Raw genomic sequence first — 19250 nt, 5'->3', positions numbered from 1 at the left:
CTGCAGAGTGTTTCTAAATTGGGCGAGGAAGTGCGGGGGGGGGGGGGGGGGGCTAAGGCCGACTTTGAAATTGTAGTTGCACTTCCGCAATGTAGCACCAGTCTCCAAGTTATAGATATATATTTTGTCTTCATTCATTTATCAAGTTCTCCTGAACTTTATTCATTCACTTGTTGTGTGAAGAAAGAGATGTCACCGAGATGAATATTCTATTCGATGTAATGTGTTTATGCATCAGTATAGAATACTGCGCTTAGGCAGAAGATTGCAGGGATCGCTTTAAAATACACAATGGTACGTGCTGTGCTATAAGAAACCGTATTTCAGTAATTATGGGACACGACACCATTTGTCAAAGAATGTAAAATTTATTTCCCTTTACCAAACCACAGCTGCCAGTGAAGTGCATCTGCATAATTTTATTAGCGGGTTTATTTAAAACGCGGTGTTTTCAGCCCCTGCGGCGAATAATCTCATGCTTCTTCTTGCTTCCATTACCAGCAGCTAGCGTATGTACCGTCTGGCTTGCAAGTGCCGTTGTTGCATTTCCCCAAACTGCAGTTGCACATGGCCGTTTGGACTTCTCCAAGACTTGCTGCTAACATAGTTTCGGCATACTAAAAGATAAATAAAATTGGTTAAATGCAGCAACTCATCAATTTCCTCCATATTTTAAATAAAATTTTACACTTCTTAGCATGCACGCTCTAAACTGTGCACGTGGATTAGCGTGGCCGTAAATGGGAAAGCCTGTCGTAATTACCAATTCCAACATTGGTCAATATGTATGCAAATATTACACGATGTTGTGACGCCGATAAGCTTTTCTTCTATTATGAATAGGTAACTAAATAAAAGCGTTCTTGCGGTTATACCATTTTCTCATTGCTTTACCATCTAGGCTGCTTTTGACAAAGAAGAAAGTACTAAAGGCGAATATGGCTCACAAGACCAAAAGTTTGGGAATTTCATTGCCCCGTAAAAAAAAAGGCTGCAAGATAGTTCGTTTCGTGCGGAAAACACAAACCACGAAACGCACCTTCAGATTTTGCCCCAAAAGAAACTCCAAGAACGTTGATACGTGCCTATCATTAGGAACGCCAGCGCTTTTGCATTTCGCCCCCTTTCCTTTAAAGAAGACATAGCAAATTTGTCAGCGCAGTGTGGCCGATGTTGTAGCGCAACGGAATGGGCGACCAGTGGCGCTTCATACTTTCCCTGAAATGCATTATCATGGTGTGGTATCGGGTTTCTACGATGTGGTGTCGGGGCCTCGCACGGCGAGGCGGCCGGACGCGCATCACCTACGCGGTGAGGCCTAAACGGCCGGGGCGCTAAGCGCCGATGGCGAAACAAGACGACTTCTTCTGTTGGGGATTAAACGACGAATAATGTTTATCCGTAGAGGGGAAGGGATGAGCGTACTAGAGCACTGCACGGGCTCGGGATTACCCGAAAGCCCGGGCCGGTCCGGGTAGGGCAGTTTTTCCACGGGCTCGGGCCGGGCTCGGGCACGGCATGTGCTTTTTGACCCGGGCCCGGGTCAGGCTCGGGTATTTTGACGCAGGCGCACGTCGGGCTCGGACTTTCTGGTGGTCTGCATTTAACGTGCAACGAGTTATCCTCACGCATCTTGACTCTGAAAAACCTGTTGCCCCGGCGCAGTTGGAAGCTAGCAGTGCTACCCCTGTGTACATCCCTTTTCTTCTTCCGTCGTATTTAGCGCTGTTTGAACAAAATGTAAAAGTTCAGAAAGGCCGAAGTCACCTCAAACCAAAGAATGCCATTGTATTCCTTACCTAATCCCAGGTAATTAATTCTTTCAGCGCGATGCAAGCGCGCTGGCGACTTGCTGATTCTTCAACTGCGAAGTGGTAAAACGATGACTGGTAAGATAAGATAATTCCTCACGCGGCTGAAATATGGCACTGCGTCTATCCATGATTGCACGCATGTTCTCAACCGGCCGCCTAGCAGCAGCGCATTACGCTGCACCATGGAATAACGAGAAGCATTCTTTCTCAATTTACTCCATCCATGCGCTGCGCTAACGACCCGTCGTGGCTGAGCTTCGGCTATAGTGTACTAGAATACGGTTGAGTGGGACGAGCGGCTGAGGCGGCGCATGCTTTGCATTGAGGCGCCCGACGTGGAAAAATACTGTGGCGACGCTGCGATAAAAGTGGATTTGGCCGCATCAAGGTCACGCCGTTGGAAACTGGTGGCGATACTGTTCGGCAGGGTCATTAGTACCACTTCGCGCTCTGGTATATACGTTCAGGCCGCTCAAATGGTGTTCATAACTGCATATGACATGTATTTATGCCTTGAGAATAACTTCCGTTCTTTCTCTTCCTTATTTTATTTTTTTAATGCCACTGTGATCTTTTTCGGTCTCGGGCCGGGTTCGGGCAGGTTTCGAGCCGGACTTGGGCCGGGCTTGGGGGATAAGGTAAAGGGGTGGCGGGCTGGGCCGGCCGGGTCATGCCCATTACTTCCAGGCCCGGGCCGGGCCCGCGTCTCGCCATAAAAATTAAGGTCGGGCTCCGGCGGGCAGCCCAACGTAAAAACGGGCCCGGGCCGGGCCCGGGCTTAAAAAATCGGTCCGTGCAGTGCTTTAAAGCGTCCACGCTCAATACAACGTTAGGCACGGCGGGGCGCTGGTGGCCAGGATCAAATCTAAACCAAAACAAGAGGAATACAACACATGGAACTCTCGGAATTATGAGAATATGTAGAGAAGGGGGATGGGTTAATGTGAGTTGCCTCTTTTCTAAATATTTAGTACTTCTTGAAAACTACTGCTATCCTGCATGCCCGCGGGAACGTAGAGCAGGCATCATTTACCACAACCGTATCGACGAGAAATAATGCGTTTCAAGCTATCGTGTAATTTCGGGTAGGGCCCGCACCTATGTATGGGCGGCATCCCAACTTCCCGGCTGAAATTTGAAAAACCAATTCGAGCCGAGAAGCAATCGCGCTCAGTTCGCTTTTGTCACGCCCGCGCGTCATCGAATTTCGGCGGGCAGCATACTTTCGCGTGCCGTTATTAGCTAGGAAAAGCCTGGCTTTGACCTCTGACGTCAGGGACGTGGCCCCAGGACAAGCTCCTTTATGTTGCTGTGAGGCGCTTTGCAAGGCGCAGGCGCCATCTTTGTGCGGCTCGTTTTGCAGCCAGCTCAGCCAGCTCCTTCGGCTAATTGGTCAGCTGCAGGCCGGGATTTTATAATACAAAAGGAAGTGTTTGATGGCGTTCGACGCTGCATTTAAGATCAAGGCTGTCGCGTAAGTCGAGGAGCACGGCAAGTGAGCAGCCGGCCGCCACTGCGGCGTCTACGACAAGCGCATACGTCGTTGGCTGACAAGAAAAAGGAGCTCGCTGCAACGAACAAATTGAGTATCGTGTTGTGCAGGAAAGTGTGCAAATTCAGAGAACTCCTGATCGGAAAAAGAAATATTCCAAACGGCCCGCTCCTGCGTAAGGGCAACACCTCGTCAAAATTGCAGAAAAAAAAAGCGCGGCCTAACACAAGTCTATACAAATGAAATGAAACGTTCCCGAAGCTCTGCCAAAACGGGCTTCGAATATGTGTGCAGTGTGGCATCGCGCATCGACAATCCCGTCGTTGGTAAGCTGCCGTTGTCGGTTGTCTGCCCCTTTTTGTGTAGTCAAAAGGGACTCTTGAGCTAAAATGCATTGCAATTTCCGGGAGTCATGCCCCTTTATAGGAAGAAGTGTTGCGACATTCGCTTCTCTTCAACTCAAAATTGGTATGAAAATTCGACAGAGTTTCTAATGTTTTTCTGTTTAAATATTCGCTTTGTAGAGCCAGGAATGAAGGCCCATGTTAATAAGCGCTCTCCTCACATGCTACAGCAAGGGATATCTACTGTACTACGAAGTGTTTTCATGCATGTGTTATTTATGACGCCCCACTATTGCTTCGCACATTAAGGCACAAGATGCAGTCATGCTCGGTAAAGCTTTCGCTTGATCACCAACTAACACTATGAGGCGGCAATGTGTTCAAGCACTCAAAAATTGAACCTCACTATACCAAAATAGTAGTTTCTCAATGTATGTAAAGATGGAGCAGAAGGTACTCACATAACATGTAGCATTGTCTGGGGCGGTGGCATTCCATTGCGATGTGCTATTCGTACAAGAATAAGTGCAATTTCTTGATATCTAAATGAAAAAGAAATTGAAACGAGGCCGATTATTGTTCAGTAGTTCATGTGTAACGCTAGTCTAAGTTATTGTGCTACCTTGATATTCTAGTCTTGCTATGCTTCTGAAGTACTCCAAACTGGTCCTTCCCACTTCTATAGACAATTTTTATGCGAAACCATATGTACTTGATGCGACTGTTGTGCAAGAAAGTGCTACATGGAAGCTGTTTAGGAACCGCGCTAAATTCCTTGATGCGCAACTGTTTGCTGTATGTCTACGAACTGGGAAAAAAGTCTTTCTTCGCCTGAAAGGCGAAGCATGGATTTGCGTGGAGCCCGTTGACGCGTAGAGGCCGATGTCGGTCCCGAAGGGTCGGCTGACGGCTGGACGACGTCACCATGGGCCTACCCACGGCATCATGGAATCTGCAGTGGCAGCAGCGACGGTAGCAGACACAGCCGTGGTAGCCGTGCAACAGCTCTCGCTACTGCTCTCGCCTCCGCACGGCAGGCTGGTCGTGACAGTGGCCCGGGAAAGCGACCACCTCGCCTGGCTCCCTGGACCGATTGTCCAGCAGGAACACAGGCTCTTGAGGCTCCCTGGACCGGTTGCCTCGCTCGCCTGGCTCTCTCGAACGGTTGCCCCGCTCGCCTGGCTCTCTGGACTGCGGTTGCGCCGCTCACCTGGCTCCCTGGACCGGTTGCCCAGCAGGAACGCAGGTCACTGGCATCCGATAACGAGTTACCTCGTTCGCCTGGCTCCCTGGACCGGTTGCCCAGCAGGAACGCAGGTCCTTTGCGTCCAAGGACGGCGTAGTGGGCGATCGTGATTGCGATAGTAAATTAGTGGACAGCTATACGAAGTAAGGATAGTAGTTTTATTGGCGGTATAAACGCGTAAATATAGGCATACTAACTCAATTAACACGCATGGCGTCCCGCGCGCACAAGAAAACAAACACGTCTCACTCGATGATCGGGGAAAGGAGCTCATTCAGCTTTCACGTTTTTCTGAAAGCAAACATCAACTTAACTCGATAATTTATCTGCCTCTACCACGATCAGAAGAGACCGACACTGCCCTCTGCCTAACAGAAAGTTCCTAAAACTCAATATTGTTGCAAAGTATCCTCAAAGAAATGATTAATAATGAATGCAACACACCAAACGTGCCTCGAAGGAAAAACACTACTGTCAAACAAAACACTACTTGTCCTAAACTCGCGCAGAAGCCTTGTATGTAATCTTATATGTACTGACCCTCAAGAGAGGGCTGCGAGTATTTCTAAATAAAAGAAATGCACACCGCAATGTCTACATGACCATTCATAGCGTGTATCGAAGGCTGTGTGAATTGCAAAAAATTGTGTTTTCGCTCAACACATATTCAGAGAGCTGGCCTGTCTGCACATATCTCAAGCCCACGGCACGCAATGCTGCAGCCGATGCGGACGCGCTTGCCTGCATCCCAAAGACGTTTCAAAGAAGATGGCGACGTCCGCTGTCAGAGCCTTTTGTTCGGAGCGGAGCTGAACGAGTAGCTCAAGTCGGTTGTTTTGTTTTTCGTGGTACTTGGGACTCTACAGAATATCTGCGCCCTTAATGCATGTCACGTTCTGAGAGTTGGAGCTACGGTCTATGTATACCGCATAAAACTGGTGGCAATGAAATAGATGTTGCGCAATGAAGCACTCATTCTTAGTGTGGCTTTGAGCGGAGCGGTCATTCTTATAAATCATATCGCCGGTACGAAAATTCGCTATCTTGAATTTTAGTGAACGAAGTTTCTTCTTCGCCCGGGCGTTATTGCTGTCGTGCCGAAGCGTTGTTGTCATTGAAATTATTCGGGAGGCATTGCATATGTTTTGCACAAAGTTGTTGTAGGGCGTGTATGTGCTATCGCAGTAAACGAGTTCCAAGCTGGAAGAATTGCTGAAATGAACCAATTTCTATTTGCCTTTCATGCGAATAATTATGGATTCCGTGAAACTTTTGTATGTATTTCTGATGATATATGTATGCCGCGACGTTTTCCAACGCAACAAGAAATATATGAATATACTAAGCACGCACCAGACCAACCGTGGAATTTGCGAAAAAGCATTTCGCTGGTGCACCTGAAAGAAATACACAACGGTCGAGTTAGCATAGTCATGTCAACACATAATTTCCAATGCAAAAAGAACAATATTCAGTGTAAATTCATCAGTCCGTGTAAATTTCGCACACAGCAAGAAAAATCACAAGGCTGTTTCGTTGGAGCGGCAATTTTGTTTACCAATATTCTACTGCATCGTAAAGTTCTAGCTTCCTTGTGAGACTTAGTTAAAACATCGCTACTGCAGATGATATCAATTCATGTAAATTTGGTCCACACTGCCACCCAGTTATAAATCATATGCGTAATTGTCTGACGTATCGCTGCTATTTGAAGTCAATGGACGGCGACCACAGTTATAATGTTACAAGAGAGAAGAGCAACGAATGTGCAAAGAAAGTTATGATGCTGGCGAATGGGGAGAGACGAAGAAGCCACGGAGTGCGGATGCCCGTCGGGTGGACTACGCAGTTTTCATATGATTCTCGGTAGAAAATCACAATTTCGTGGAGAATATCCACTGATAATCGAAAGACGAAGTGCCAAGGACCCCAAGGATACCATTCTCTACCAGGTGGGCCCATTTTCGGCCGTCAATCGTTCATTTTTTGCCACGACGTGTGGCGGGAGAGCTAAGCCTAACGCGAACGCCTCAACGCCAGTGTCTCCACCATGGTGGCGGCTGAGAGAGCTCGGCCTAGCGCGCCGACGGAGTTGTCCGGGGCCCCCCGTTCCCCTCCGAGAGTTTTTGCTGGTGCCGTAATAAAGCTCACGAATATGGAAGACAAGGAAGTGCAACGGGAGGAGCTCATGAACGTGGAAGACAAAGAAACGCAACGGGAGGAGTTTGGGAAATAATCAGGTTGGTGTGAAGTTAGAAGAGGCACGAAGAAGCGATGCAACAATGAGGACGGATTAGTCGGAGACAAGCACCATGGAAGAAGCTTCGTCGCGGAGGCAGCAAGACACAAATGTAAGAACGAACGCGACGTGCCACAAATCATCAGAGCAAGTAGGATGCCTAGCCTACCGAAAGAAGATTACAGAGTGATAGTGCGTCCACGTGGCAGACTTAACCTCTCAGACTACAACCTGGATCGCATTTACTGCTGCCTGCGCAACGCTGCTGGTGTCGGTCGAGAGACAGCGGAGGAAGACAGCATATGTATAAACAGCAAGCAAAACATAGTGGTGCGCAGCACGCCATCCGAGGGCCGGGCCAGGAAATATGGAGCTATCAATAAGCTGCGCTTTGGAGAACGAGAATTTGAAGCACGCGCTTACAGAGCAGCTCCTGATAACACATCCAAGGGTCTCATGAGATGAATTTCCAAAGAGGAGAGTCCGGAGGACATAGTGACCAGTCTGGTCACACCGCCAAATCCTGGGGTCTTGCACGCCAAGAGAATGGGTAACACAGACAACGTGATCGCTTTATTTGAAGGTTTTCACGTCCCAAGCTATGTGAGATATGGAGCGATGCTTATTCGATGCTCCTTGTATAAAAAGCAGATTGACATATGCTATGAATGTGGAAGAACAGGGCACAGGGCTGACGTGTGCCCCAACCCTGAAGACAAGATTTGCCGAGGGTGCAGGTGCAAGAATCCACAACACGACCACAACTACCAAGCGGAGTGCCAACTCTGCGGTGGAGACCACCTCACGGGAGACAAGAAGTGCGACGCAAGGTACAAGATACCGTACCTCGTCAGGAGACGCCGCTGGAAGCGACGGAGGAGGGAAGAAGAATATGCCGAAAAGGAAGCGTACCACTACCACAACAACAAAGAAGCCAGAGGGAGCAACAACAACAATAACCATAACACGATATCGATCAAGCATTCATCAACCGAGAAAGTAGAAACAAGCAGGAAAAACTACGGCACTTCTCGAGGGGGAGACAGGAGCAAAGCACAGGTGAGCTGGGCAAGCGTGGTCTCCGGCACTGCTACTCAATCTCCTAAAGCTAAGGGGTCCGCCCTAGAACAGGTAATGAAAGAGATTATAAAGATGTTAGAACAGATTACTGGAGAGAATGCAACGCTTAAAGAAGAAATCAAGCAGCTTAGGGCAGAAAACACGAGTCTACAGCAACAAAAAAGGTATAGCAACACACCCTCCGCCTGTAGGACGCTGACGCCTAGTCGAGCTCCAACACCCGTTCCCGCACAAGCGAACGGGGAAGCACCACCACACAAAAAAAGGCGCAAGAACCTATTGAGGAAAAGAGCGACTTTACAATCAGCGTGGTTATGGGAACGTTTAAAGAAATGTTTGATGGGATAGAGCAACAAATCAAAAGCATGTATGTAGAGATTAAACAACGATTCGATGGATTCGAAAATAGAGTAGCGGCAGTAGAAAGCATACCAAAGTATATTCGGCCGACAGGCGCGGGACCCGTTAAAAGCAAACCGTATAGCAGACCGACTGCGGTGGAAAATAGCAACGCCACCGGGGAAGATCACATAAATCAACATGGCGCCGCGTAACCAATACGCGATTTGGCAATGGAACTGCCGAGGGTATCGTCGCAAGCGAGGAAACTTGCAGCAGTTCATAACAAGCAAGGAGCCGCCAGATGTAATCGCCCTGCAGGAGACGGGGGGATCGCAAAATTATCGGGTTATAAATCTTACAGTGCTTCCGGCGAGAAGGAAACCGTCACGACGCTGGTACACAGAAACCTCGTGGCTGTCGAGCACGATACCGGAATGTGAGGCATAGACCACGTCCTTATTGAAATAATTCCCTCCCGCAAAGAAGCGGGAAGTCTATTTATTCTGAACATATACAGTCCACCCCGGCACAAGCCGGAATTTGGTCTACTCTTCCGCAAAACGTTGAGCGTAGCCGACAAACAGGCGCTGGTCGTGGTCGGCGATTTTAACGCGCCATACGCTGCTTGGGGATACCGCTCAGGGAACATTAAGGGCCGAAGCCTATGGGCAGACGCTCAGCACGAAAGACTAACGCTCATAACTGATCCTCAAGTACCCACGAAAATAGGAAACAGTGTAATCAACGACACGACACCAGATCTCACGTTTACAAAAAACGTAGTAGATTCTCGACGGAAAAATATGCAGGAAATCTTAGGTCATACCAGTACATCGTCGTCACAACGGTACAAGCAGGCCCAAAGAAAAAGAGGGGTAGAGAACTGAAACTTGTAGAATGGGACTCTTTCCGCAAAATCCGAAAGGAAGATGCGGAAGAGAATATAACGGACCTCGAGAAATGGGCAGAGAAACTGCAACAAAGCGTTAAACGAGCTACCAAAACTCTTCTAAAAGAGGCAGGATTAGAGGAGATGGATAGCAGATTATTGCATATGTGGGAAGCAAAAGATAGTATGCTGAAAAGATGGAAAAAGCAAAAACATAATTGCAAATTAAGGAAGAGAATTGCGGAACTAGACAAGCAAATCGAAGTTTACGCGAATAGGTTAACCCAACAAAATTGGGAAGCCACGTGCAATTCGATGGAGAGGCAAATGGGTATGCCCAAGACCTGCAACATTCTACGATGCTTCTTGGGTGCCGAGAGTACAAAAACTGTACAAAGACACAATGTTGAGAAGGTTATACACAGCTACGCAGGTACAGAACAAGAGCTCTTTCGAGAGCTTCAAAAGATGTACCTTGGAGATGCGAATAGAGAACGACTCCCGGATTACAGCGGCAATGAGAATCCTGATCTCGATGCCCCCGTTACGGAGGCAGAAGTCAGATATGAACTTACCAGACTCAACCCGAAATCTGCACCGGGCCTGATGGGATAACAAACAAAATGCTCAGAAACCTCGACGATGAATCCATCCGAACTCTCACAGACTACATGAATAAGTGTTGGGAGCAAGGTGACATTCCAAGTAAATGGAAAGCAGCTCAAATCATCTTTATACCGAAGCCTGAAAGAAACTACAACTGACAAACTTAAGGCCCATATCGCTAACATCCTGCGTCGGTAAACTCATGGAACATGTGGTTCTCACACGCCTCACGGGATACATGGATGATGGAGGACTTTACCCAGATAGCATGGTTGGATTTCGACCAATGTTATCGACGCAGGATATTATACTCCAACAGAAACATGACATTATAGATGCGGGCGCGAGAACTCTAGATACCAAGGCGATACTAGGACTCGATCTAAGAAAGGCCTTTGACACTGTCACGCACAAGGCAGTACTACAAAATCTCCAAGAGCTGGATGTAGGACCTAAAACATACGCGTACATCAAGGACTTCTTGACGGATCGTACGGCAAAGATTACAATTGAGGGAACGAAATCAGAGATCAAACTAGAGAATAGGGGTACTCCGCAGGGATCGGTCCTATCCCCCTTTCTATTCAACGTGGCAATGATTGGTCTTCCTGCGAGACTCGCAAAAATAGAAGGACTCGGACACAGCCTATACGCGGACGACATTACCCTCTGGGTGGCGGCTGGAAGCGATAGGCATGTGGAAGAAATCCTCCAAACCGCAGTAAACACGGTCGAATGCTACATCAGAGACAAGAGGCTGCGATGTTCCTCTCAAAAATCAGAACTTCTGCTCTATAGACCCACATGCAGAGGTCGAAAAAGCATTAAGGAAAGGCCGGACGTTGTGGTCACAGTAGAGGGCACCAGGATAACGATAGCGCAGAGCCTAAGAATACTGGGACTCCGCATATCTGAAAACGTCCATAATGGAGAAACCATTAAACTACTGGATAATAGTGTTCACCAAACAATTAGACTAATAAAGCGGATATCCAACAGAAACTATGGCATGAAAGAGCACAATCTTATTCGATTAATAGAAACATTCGTAATCAGCCGTATTGTATATGTGGTCCCTTACCTTAAGCTCTACACTGCGGAGAAAGCCAAGATATAATGAATCATTAGAAGGGCATATAAGCAAGCCTTGGGACTTCCAGGAAATACGTCAAACGACAGGTTGCTAGCACCCGGAGTGCACAACACGTTAGACTAACTTATTGAGGCCCAGAGAGTGGCGCAGTATGAAAGACTTACGCAGAGTTTGACGGGCAGACACATCTTAGACGACATCGGAGTATCTTACGAAGCACAGCACGGACTGCGGGGAGACATCCCAAGGAAAATAAGGGAACATCTCTCCATACTCCCAATCCCCAGAAACGTGCACCCGGAGTTTCATGAAGATAGAAGAATCGCAAGAGCGAGAGCTCTCTACAAAAGATTCAATAGTGCTAGGGACGTGGCCTAGGTCGACGCGGCGGAGTACACAAATAGACAGAGTATGTCGACAGTTGCTACCAGTCTAGAGGGTGACTCCAGAGTTAGTGGCACTGTAAAAACAGGAAAGGCTGAGGTGGCGGAGGAGGCTGCCTTAGCACTGGCAATAGCCTCCACGGAGGCCAACATCATAGTCAGCGGCTCCAAGACCGCAGTCAAGAATTATGCCAAAGGAAGAATCTCACCGGAAGCGCTAAGAATTTTAGCTAACTATCGTGAAGATCGAGATGTTTACATTATATGGGCACCCGCACACTCCTCCCTTCCCGGGAACGAAATAGCGTACAACCTGGCTCGAGAACTGACGGACCGAGCAGGTGACACGCGAATACTGAGAACGGAGAGAGACCGGATGACCAGCTTTACCGAAATAACCAAACACTATAAATTGGGCAGGGCCCGTTTTCCCCCGGCACACTCCTCGCTAAGTAGACGGCAAGCGACAGCATGGCGCTTGTTGCAAACAGAAACATATTCGAACCCGGTGGCCTACCACCGTTACTATCTAGAACTTTACACCGATAGATGCAGATTCTGTCAAGAAAGGGCGGACTTACAACATATGGTTTGGGCTTGTCCTGGGACACCCACACAGAATAAAACGCACAAGACCAGAGAGCAGTGGGAGACCGCGCTACTCAGCTCTGCACCGGAAGACCAACTTAAGGCTATCAGCAGGCCGAAGATGCCGCCAGAGCCCAAGGGCTCGAGGCCGTCATGTAGGTAGATAGGCCTAGGCCTCACAAATCTGCTGTACAAAAATGAAGTTTATTCCTCCTCCTCCTCGCGAATGGAAGTGATTGGTTCTTGGAATTTGATAAAACTATTTGCTAAGAGATTGTCGAAACTAATATGTGCGCATATTGTGATTCCACTGAAGATTGTCATCGAGAGAGCATTTGCATTAGAAGACCATTATTACTTACTTGCAGGTTTACTAAAGAGTTCGAAATGTGATGTCGCTTCACCAATATCCCATAAAAGGTCCCCATATTTTAATAGTATTTGTTTTCTGCTCAGTCGACTTTCACACAAAATATTTCCCCCTATTTTTTCTATGTAGGAAGTGCCGCTTTTTCAATATACGATGCTTACATTAATTAATACATATCTTTCAAAAAATGTTCAATAGGACGACTGCGAAAACGGGATTCCGACAAAGACAACAAGCACACAGCACGCGCGTTGAATTAACAGCTGACAATCCCAGTTGGCAATAAACTGTCAGCTGTTATATGTCGTGAATTGCCGTTTCCACCCTGCATGGCCTAACCATCGTGGCGAAGAGCGATCGCACGAATACACTCCGTTTTCTCTGGCGACATACTTTTTTACACAATAGTGTGGTGATGGCCTACTCATATCAATATAACTATGCTTTTTAGTCCTGCAGTCCTGATTATTTCATGGAGTTCTCGACATCAAACGAATATAATTAGGGTGCCGAACCAAACCCAGAAAGCAAACTGTGCCCGAACGGGAATTTTGGCTGAAGCTGCACCTGAACCGATATTCTTACAATGTTCCTGAGCCTGTACCACACCAGATCCAAAAAAAAAAGTTTTTGAAGACTGCCAGATACTCACACAATTGCGAGGAACTTACACAAACACAGAAGGCCCGTTTTTTAAGCCTTATTTTATTCATTTCTACACGAGCAGGGAACCTTTATCCGACAACTTATTTTTCTACAGTAACAACGGTTTCAGTCCCGCCCGATAAAAGTTCAAAGCCATATAGTGCGACAACTGGTGCTACTTCTACAGTCGGCGCACTTCACGTGCCGACTCTTACGAATTCCGAGTTGTGTGCTGGAATGGAGATAGACAAGAGGCCAGTGCTCGGTAAAGCCTCTTGCGCTTCTCATCTCAGCTATTTCAGTTGTGTTCTATGACCGAAACGTTGTTACAGCGGCACCACGGAATCACCATTGCTTTTGAACCTTCCAATTTGGGCGTTAGGTCAGACGACACAAACGTAAGCCATAATAATAAACAGAGAAGCTGGTCGTTGTAACTAGATAAACCGTAAAACGTGCACGCTAGGGTACACGGAGAGCAATAGAGACGGCGTTCTCGATGAGGGACAGTAGGCAAACAAACGAATTCAGCTGCGCAGCTTCGCGCAACCATAAACATGAGATCGCTAATGAACGCTGTTACCCTCTCACCGCGCTCGTCAAGTTGTACAATTTATTCCATGAGCAGAATGTTCGTGCTTTTTTAGACTTCTCTTTTTTACCATTAGCCAGCAAAGGACTCCGTGATTCATGCAGATGCGTCAAGACCAACCTGCTTCTAATAAATAAGCAGCGAACCGAGAGAAATGTGAAATGCTGCCTGCTTTCTTTAATTGCCGCCGGCTTGAAATATCGATTGATAATTTGACGAATACAGTATCGATTGTAGTCGTTTTGCCACACCCGAAAATGAAATGCGACAGTTCTCTCATCACCAACCCCGTAACATATACTTGAAGCAAAATGCACATTAACTGACTGTGCGGCTGTCAAGGTAACAAGGCGTGGAAGCTGCGCCATCCCAAGCAGACACAGAGATTCTGACCAATTACCTCGGCCTTTATTCATCGCTGAAAATGTCCTTGTATCTGCTCAGTGTGTCGGTAAAAGCACATTATAACGAAAAACATATCTACACTGCATAGTCAAGGACTCTGTAAGCCTACTAATTAAGTACACTGTAAGCTTACTTAACACACAGTTTTAAGTCAGCCGCTCTTATCTGAAGTGTGCAGATTAAACGGTGTGCAGCATTACATTTTAAAAGCACTCTCTCGGCTCTCTCTCTCTCTGCACTTTTCGGCACGATGATTGGCCGTGCGTGCAGAGCTCAATTACAGGTGCAATTAACTGCTGAAATCCACGCATGAATGTGGGAGTGATACCACCGTCGCCAAAGGTGTGTGTGTGTGTGTGTGTGTGCGTGTGCGTGTGTGTGTGTGTGTGTGTGTGTGTGTGTGTGTGTGTGTGTGTGTGTGTGTGTGTGTGTGTGTGTGTGTGTGTGTGTGTGTGTGTGTGTGTGTGTGTGTGTGTGTGTGTGTGTGTGTGTGTGTGTGTGTGTGTGTGTGATGGTGGGGGGGATGAATTTGCACCCGCCCTTCCTTTTACCCGGTCTAGCTACCTACGGCCAAGGCTACCCAGTGGCAAGAATAGATCCCGAGGTCTCCGACGTGCGCAGAGACGGTGCCGAGAAGTAAGCGAAGGGTGAACAGTCCAGTAGCCGTCTAAAGTTCGTAGAGGCCTCATGAAGCGGTAGCGTTGAATGCGACAAGAACGACGCAGTGCGTGTTAATTGCCCGGGCACATGTAACTTCTGCCATTCTTTGATAAAGGGCCCGCGGACAACTTCTGCACAAGCGTGACAACAAAAAACTAGAAGCACACATGCAGCTATGAATCGAGAAGAGCGTCGGATTAGAAACAACGGAACGATGACAAAGAGTACCGAATGCTTGCCTAAACTGTAACAACTCTACTAACGAGATTAGGCACGATTGAGCCGCCATTAGATGGCGGCTTAAATGCATCATGTTACTTTAGCCTTTTCTGACGTAGAGTACAGTCGTCAGCCTATTTCACTTGCAACGTAAACTTGGCGATCATGCAGCACAGCACCAGCAAAAATATAATGGCGCTGAAAAGCAGCTATTGCCTTATCTTTTCTTTTTTTCAATTCTTGAACCTCATCAGATAAACTTTATTCTTCGGCTAGGTGTATTTAGCTGTGCCCTTGTTGTTCCAGCTGCTTGCTTCATTATGTGCTCATTCTTCTTTATAGTTTCTTCGTGGACATTGTGATGCATAGAAAATAAGATGCCTTGTCTGTTAGACACTACGCTATTTTCTCTTTGCACTTCCTGAGCTTGTGCGTGGCCTACTATTGCATTTTAATTTTTGCATTTATTCACGAGAAGGTTTGTTTTCGAGTCGGAAATCTGGTATCGCTAAATTGCATTGTGCAATTTACGAAACAAAAGTATGATATAGTTCACCTGTGGCCGCAATATTCTGCGATTATAAAATACCGAAATGTACCGGCTTATACATTTCAAAAGCCCCCCCCCCCCCCCCTGCTTTGAATTTCGTAGAATCTCTTTTATGCACTCGCAAAAATCTACACAGCCGGATTAGCACCTCAGTCCCCACATATCGGTGTGAAATTACCTTCATGATGGCGAGCGAACTTTGCACGTCATAAACCATGTCTAATATTGCCGCTCATGCCACAGCAGTGAAATAAAGACTGCCCCTGCTGGCTATTAAAGACAGCGAACAATTTAGACAGATAAGCCTGACACTTTCTTTTTCTGAACTCACAGATTTGTCCAGTCTTATCGCGATAACTTCAGTTTTCGCATAAAGTGCCGGCTACATTGAGCAGAAAATCTTGACCGCTACACTTAGTAGGGCGAATGTAATAACCCCCTCCCCTCCGTGGCGTCACATCTCCTTGCCAAAATGATGACCCCTCCCAACCGCACCACCCAAGGCCCCAAACAAAACCTAGAAATTCACCTCTGAAAAACCTTGTACTGCACTGAAAGTCAAAGTCCAGTAGTATCCAGGACAGCGGATTAGTGAGGACGAGCGGCAAGCAGTGCGTTTACTTGCCGCTCAATGCACCGGCTCGACAGTGCCGGTGCGCGACCGAAATTGAGCGAGATGTATGAAGTTGCGAGCGTGTATTTTAGAGTGCAAATGAGTTTTCCGTGTAAATATAGCCCTTTTGTGCTTTCAGCGTACGTGTTTATTTGCCCTTCCAATCATTGTGCATATATCTTCTAACGCTATCAACCACGAGGAACTCCCTAGCCAGCTTTGCCTTCCGCAGTCCTAAATAATGGACGTCCAACGCTACTTCAAGTGTCAGCGGGTGACACACGGAGTGTTATCCAGCTGCCCGGACAAATATTCTAATGTGACAACGTTGCAGCATTTGACCAGAGTGATGCAAACTTTCATCAGCGGGAAGTAGCTGAGGTCGTCGACTCCATGGAAGTAACTCCGCTAACAGTGAGCTCCACTAGCGTAGTAAGCGATGATGATTCACCTTTTTGCTTGCGATTACATTGCGGTGACAATAGCTCTAGAATGAATTGAGAAGAAGCTGCAGTGAACGCAATATTACATAAAAGCCTTCAATGGCACTATTCTTACACTGCGCAAGTCACAATCTGAATCTTGTGATCGCTAATGTGAACACAGGACAAGGGAGCAGCGGGCAGCGTTCGCAGCGTATCTCAACCAGAGCAGCTCAGGCAATCTCGAGCTCGCGCTTCCCGGATGACTGGCGATGTGGCTGCAGCGCCGGGCATTCTTCTTCACTACAATAGCCCCCCCCCCCCCCCCACCCGCCGGAAAAGGAGTCATCCTGGGGCCTCATGGGGAACATGGAAACATTGGGTCGCAATAATGCTTCAGGCGTTGTTCGTTGACGGTTTCACGACCACGCCAGCGTTGGTCCGTAGGTGGCGTGACAGGCTCGACAATATAGTTCACAGGCGATGTCTGCGCTAGAACACGGTAGGGTCCTTGATATTTGGAGACAAGCTTGGATGAGAGGCCAGCAGGAACGGCAGGAACCCAAAGCCACACAAGGGAGTCCGGAAGAAAGTGACAATGCGGGTGATCATCGTCATGTCGAGATTGTTGTTGCCATTGGTCGACGGCTCTAAAGGAACGGGCGAGTTGACGGCAGAGATGGGCGTACATTCGGATGAATCAGCTCTGTACGGAAGAATGGTGTCGAGGGTAGTCGAAGGTTCGCGGTCATACAAGAGGAAGAATGGGGAAAAAGTTTGTAGTCGCCTGTGGGGCCGTGTTGTAGGCGAACGTGATAAATGGCAGAATTAGGTCCCAATCAGTGTGATCCGAGGCGACGTATTTGGACAGCATGTCGCCAAGGGTGCGGTTAAATCTTTCCGTCCGACCATCACTTTGATCAAGGATAGTAGGCGGTGGTGGTGCGATGAACGATGCGACATTCAGCAAGGAGCGCGTTTACAACTTCGCAGAGGAACACACGTCCTCTATCGCTCAAAAGGTCGCGAGGTACACCGTGAAGGAGAATAAAGTTTTTCAGTAGGAAGGATGCTATATCACGAGCTCTGGCAGCAGGCAGAGTGACTGTTTCTGCGTATAGTGTCAAGTGGTCGATGGCTGCGACAATCCAGCGGTTTCCGGAAGCCGTGCTCGGAAGGGGTCCATACAGGTCAATCCCAATGCGATCGAAGTGCCTGGCAGGCCGCGGGATTAGCTGCAGTGGACCAGAGACATGATGAACAGGAACCTTGCGGCATTGGCACTGAGGGCACAACCAAATGTACTTGCACACGAAGGTGTACATGCCACGTCAATAAAACCTGGAGCGAAGCCGGGTGTACGTCTTGAAGACACCCGCATGTGCACACTGCGGGTCAGTGTGGAAGGCAGAACATATTTCACCACGAAGATGTCGAGGTATGACGAGCAACCACTTGCGGACGTCAGAGACGTAATTCCGGCAATAGAGAAGTCTATCCCGCATTTCTAAGTGAGAAGCTTGATGGCGCAAAGCTAGAGAAGGTGGAAGAACAGTCGACGGGTTTGAAAGGAAGCGGATAAGAGCACTAATCCAGGCATCCTTGCTTTGATCCGAAGCTATGTCGAAGCCTGCTGGGAACGAAAGTACTAGGTCAATGGCAGAGAGGCAGGCATCGCTTTCGGTTGACACAGGCGAAAGGGAAAGCGCGTCGGCGTCGGTGTGGCGGCGGCCAGACCTGTAGACAACGCGCACGTCAAAATCTTGCAACCGCAAAGCCCAGCGAGCTAATCGACCTGAGGGGTCCTTCAACGTGGACAGCCAACAAAGTGCATGGTGGTCTTTAATTACGTCAGAGGGGCGCCCATAGAGGTACGGTCGAAATATACTGAGTGCCCAGATTATGGCTAAACATTCGTCTCTGCTTTGGTGAGGGTGCGGCTTGCGTATGCAACGACGTACTTGTCCAATCCAGATTTGCGCTGCGCGAACACAGCACCGAGCCCAACACCGCTGGCGTCGGTGTATACTTCGGTCGGAGGAGTCGGGTCGAACGGACGCAGTCTAGGCGGCGATGTTAATAGACGACGCAACTCTTGGAAGGCATCGTCACAAGCAGGGGACCAGGCGTAATTGTTCAAGTCGCTCCGTAGAAGCTGATTCAAGGGAGCGGTGGAGGACGCGAAATTCCGAATGAAGCGGCCAAAGTAAGAACAGAGGCCAAGGAAGCTGCGAAGTTTTCTTAAGGAGGAAGGTTTGAAAATTCAGCAACTGCACCGAGCTTGGCGGCGTCAGGAAGAATACCGTGTTTAGATACATGGCCAAGTACGGTGAGCTGACTTGCGCCAAAGTGGCATTTCTTCAGGTTGAGCTGAAGGCCGGCGGTAGTTAGGCACTGTAACACGTCCTCCAGTCTACAGAGATGGGTGGGAAAATCGGGCGTAAAATAACCATATCATCCAAGTAGCACAGGCACGTTTTCCACTTGAGACCACGCAAAAGGTTGTCCATCATACGCTCAAATGTTGCGGGGGGGGGGGGGGGGTGCAAAGCCCCAGAGGCATGACACGAAATTCATTTAGGCCATCTGGTGTTACAAAGGCCGTTTTAGGTTGGTCTTCGGGTGCCACAGGGACTTGCCAATAACCGCTACGTAAGT

The 19250-nt window shown here is 48.1% G+C and overlaps 1 long non-coding RNA gene across 2 annotated transcripts; it reads right to left on the bottom strand.

The window, feature by feature from the left end:
- Positions 1-348: 348 nt before the first annotated feature.
- Positions 349-6687, bottom strand: LOC125943838 (uncharacterized). 2 transcript variants are annotated; one of them, XR_007465931.1, is made up of 2 exons: positions 6250-6687; positions 349-617 (listed from the first exon to the last, which is right to left on the bottom strand). It is a non-coding gene; the product is annotated as an uncharacterized LOC125943838 (long non-coding RNA). The 2 variants fall into 2 exon arrangements; XR_007465932.1 differs by lacking the exon at positions 6250-6687 and adding an exon at positions 4112-4139.
- Between the last annotated feature and the right edge of the window lie 12563 nt (positions 6688-19250).

Source organism: Dermacentor silvarum, chromosome 3 (genome assembly GCF_013339745.2).
Source record: "Dermacentor silvarum isolate Dsil-2018 chromosome 3, BIME_Dsil_1.4, whole genome shotgun sequence".
NCBI lineage: Eukaryota > Metazoa > Arthropoda > Arachnida > Ixodida > Ixodidae > Dermacentor > Dermacentor silvarum.
This window is presented reverse-complemented; position numbering and strand designations above follow the sequence as displayed.